Raw genomic sequence first — 4094 nt, 5'->3', positions numbered from 1 at the left:
AGCTCCAGATCTGCTCAGAAGCCAGATTTTGCAGAGTCATGGCCAAGATGATGCTCTGCTTTTAGCAAGCCTTGCCAAGACTTTCCTAGCTTCAAGAATTACTGCCCAGAAAGGAGCAGGCTGCAGGAGTGTGGGAGATTGCCTGGAGCCTGCCTGGCCTCGGCTCTGCTCTTGCCTTTCCTTTCCACCTGTGACCCAAGTTTACTGGGGAAGTGGTTAGGGTCTGGGTATTTCCACACTGCCAAGGGCTACAGCAATGAGAGCTATGTCAGAGGTAGGGGAAGAGCAACTGGATGGATTCTCAAGCTGTTGCTTGGCCGCACAGACTCTGCGCCGCACGGAGAGAATCAGGCTCCCAGTGCCCCCATATGGGGTATGCAGCTCCACACCAAGAGTGTGACTCTGTTCGCACCAACAAAGTTCCTGACAGACTTAGGTTCACTCAAGCTCTCCTACCCAGAAGAGACGTGTGGATGTGGTTTTGGCCTTCCCCTGTGTGTTTGGGCTCCCTACCACAGCCCCAGCTCAGGGGAACCAGCCCCTAAGAAAAGACCTCCAGGAAGTGCTTGTTGCCAAGGCCTGGAAGCCAAGTTCACAGAATGCAGAGAAGCGAGCCTCCTTTGGGGAAGAAGAGGCAACCCACCAGCATGTGTTTGCAAGCCTTTGTTTAGAAAGACCGTGTGCGCTTCTGCAGAAGGAGAGCTCCAGCTCTGCTCAGAGGCCTGATATTGCAGAGTCACAGCCGAGTTTCTGTTCTGGCCTTAGCGAGTTGGCCAAGAATTTCCTAGCTTCTAGCATTACTGACCAGGTAGGAGCAGGCTGCAGGAATGTGGGAGATGTGACTGGTGCCTTACTGGCCTCAACTCTGCTCCTGCCTTTCCTTTCAACCTAGGACCCGGGCCTACTTATACAAGTGTTAGGGTTCGGTTCTTTCCACACTGCCAATAGCTGCAGCAGTGAAAGCTCTTTTAGAGGTCAGAGAAGAGCAACTGGATGGATTCTCAAGCTGTTGCTTGGCTGCACAGACTCTGCACCGCAGGGAGAGAATCAGGCTCCCAGTGCCCCCATGTGGGGTATGCGGCTCCACACCCAGAGTGTGACTCTGTTCGCGCCAAGAAAGTTCCTGACAGACTTAGGTTCACTCGAGCTCTCCTACCCAGCAGAGACATGTGGATGTAGTTTTGACCTTCCCTTGTGTGTTTGGGCTCCCTACCACAGCCCCAGCTCAGGGGAACCAGCCCCTGAGAAAAGACCTCCAGGAAGCACTTGGCACCAAGGCCTGGGAGCCAAGTTCACAGAATGCAGGGAGGCAACCCTCCTTTGGGGAAGAAGAGGCAGCCCACCAGCATGTGTTTGCAAACCTTTGTTTAGAAAGACCGTGTGTGCTTCCACAATGGGAGAGCTCCAGCTCTGCTAAGAGGCCCGATATTGCAGAGTCATGGCCCAGTTTCTGTTCTGACCTTATCGAGCCTGGCCAAGAATTTCCTAGCTTCTAGAGTTACTGCTCAGGTAGGAGTATGCTGCGGGAATGTGCGAGACCTGACTGGCACCTTACTGGCCTCACCTCCACTCCTGCTTTTGCTTTCAACCTAGGACCCAAGCCTACTTTATAGGGGTTAGGGTCCAGTTCTCTCCACATTGCCAAGGGCTATAGCAGTGAGAGGTCTGTCAAAAGTCATGGAATAGCAACTGGATGGATTCTCAAACTGTTGCTTCACCACGCAGACTCAGCACCGCATGGAGAGAATCAGGCTCCCAGTGCCCCCTATGTGGTATGCGGCTCCACACCCAGAGTGTGACTCCATTGGTGCCAAGAAAGTTCCTGACAGACTTAGTTTCTCTCGAGCTCTCCTACCCAGCAGAAACGCGTGGATGTGGTTTTGGCCTTCCCCTTTGTGTATGGGCTTCCTACCACAGCCCCAGCTCAGGGGAACCAGTCCCTGAGAAAAGACCTCCAGGAAGCGTTTTGCACCCAGTCCTGGAAGCCAAGTTCACAGCATGCGGGAAAGCGAGCCTCTTTGGGGGAAGAATAGGCAGACCCCCGGCATGTGTTTGCAAGTCTTTATTTGGAAGGAACGAGTGCGCTTCCACAACTGGAGAGCTATAGCTCTGTTCAGATGCCTGACATTGCAGAGTCATAGCTGAGATTCTGCTCTGTCCTTGGCATGCCTGGCCAAGACTTCCCTAGCTTCTAGCATTACTGCCCAGGAAGGAGCAGGCTGTGGGTGTGTGGGAGACATGACTGGTGCCTTATTGGCCTCAGCTCCGCTCCTGCATTTCCTTTCAACCTAGGACCCAGGCCTACTTGTGGAGGGGTTAGGTTCCGGTTGTTTCCACACTGCCAATGGCTACAGCAGAGAGGGCTACAGCAGTGAGAGCTCTGTCAGAGGTCAGGGAAGAGCAACTGGATGGATTCTCAAACTGTTGCTTGGCCACACAGACTCAGCACCGCACAGAGAGAATCAGGCTCCCAGTGCCCCTGTGTGGGGTATGCGGCTCCACACCCAGAGTGTGACTCTGTTCGTGCCAAAAAGTTCCTGACAGACTTAGGTTCACTGGAGCTCTCCTACCCAGCAGAGAGGTGTGGATGTGGTTTTGGCCTCCCCCTGTGTGTTTGGGCTCCCTTCCACAACCCCAGCTGAGGGTAACCAGCCCTTGAGAAAAGACCTCCAAGAAGTGCTTGGGGCCCAGGCCTGGAAGCCGAGTTCAAAGCATTTGGGGAAGCGAACCTCCTTTGAGGAAGAAGAGACAGCCCAGCTGCGTGTGTTTGCAAGCCTTTATTTGGAAGGACTGAGTGCGTTTCCAGAATGCTCTGCTCAGAGTCACAGCCGAGATCCTGCTCTGCCCTTGGCACGCCTTGCCAAGACTTGCCTAGCTTCTAGTGTTACTTCCTAGGAAGGAGCAGGCTCTGGGAGTGTGGGAAATGTGACTGGCTCCTTCCTGGCCCCAGCTCCGCTCCTGCCTTTCCTTTTGACTAGGTCCCAGGCCTACTTGTTGAGGGGTTAGGGTCCTGTTGCTTCCACACTGCCAAGGGCTGTGGCAGTGAGAGCTCTGTCAGAGGTCAGGGAAGAGCAACTGGATGGATTCTCAAGCTCTTTCCTGGCTGCACAGACTCAGCGCTGCATGGATAGAATCAGGTTCCCTGTGCCCCTGTGCTGGGTATGCAGCTCCTTACCCAGAACGTTACTCCATTCATGCAAAGTAAGTCCCTGACAGACTAGGTTCACTAGAGCTCTCCTACAGAGCAAAGACGTGTGGATGTGGTTTTGGCCTTCCCCCGTGTGTTTGGGTTCCCTACCACAGCCCCAGCTCAGGGGAAACAGCCCCTGAGAAAGACCTCCAGGAAACTCTTTTCCCCAAGGCCTCAAAGTGAACTTCACAGGATGCATTGATGCAAGCCTCCTTTGGGAACATAGAGGCAGCAAACTGGAGTGTTTGCAAGTTTTTATTTGGAAGGAACGTGTTAGCTTCTGCAATGGGAGAGCTCCAGATTTGCTCAGAGGCTCGATATTGCAGAGTCAAAGTGGAAATTCTGCTCAGCCTTTGCAAGCCTTGACACATCATTCCTAGCTTTGAGCATTACTGCTCAGGAAGGAGCAGGCTGGAAGATTGTGTGAGACACGACTGGCCTCAGCTCTGCTCCTCCCTTTCCTTTCGATCTAGGACCCAGGCCTACTTGGAGAGTGGTTATGGTCCGGTTGTTTCCAAACTGCAAATGGCTATGGCAAGGAGATCTCTGTCAGAGGTAAGGGAAGAGCAATTGAATAGATTCTCAAGCTGTTGTCTGGCCGCTCAGACTCAACACTGCAAGGAGAGAATCAGGATCCCTGTGTCCCTGTGCTGGAGAAGGCAATGGCAACCCACTCCAGTACTCTTGCCTGGAAAATCCAATTGACGGAGGTGCCTGGTAGGCTGTAGTCCATGGGGTCATGAAGAGTTGGGCACTTACTGAGCGACTTCACTTTCACTTTTCACTTTCATGCATTGGAGTAGGAAATGGCAACCCACTCCAGTGTTCTTGCCTGGAGAATCCCAGGGAAGGCCGAGCCTGGTGGGATGCCATATGTGGGGTTGCACAGAGTCAGACACGACTG

Source organism: Capricornis sumatraensis, chromosome X (assembly GCF_032405125.1).
Source record: "Capricornis sumatraensis isolate serow.1 chromosome X, serow.2, whole genome shotgun sequence".
In the NCBI taxonomy this organism is placed as follows: domain Eukaryota; kingdom Metazoa; phylum Chordata; class Mammalia; order Artiodactyla; family Bovidae; genus Capricornis; species Capricornis sumatraensis.
The sequence above is the reverse complement of the archived record's forward strand: the minus strand, read 5'-3'. Positions refer to the sequence as shown.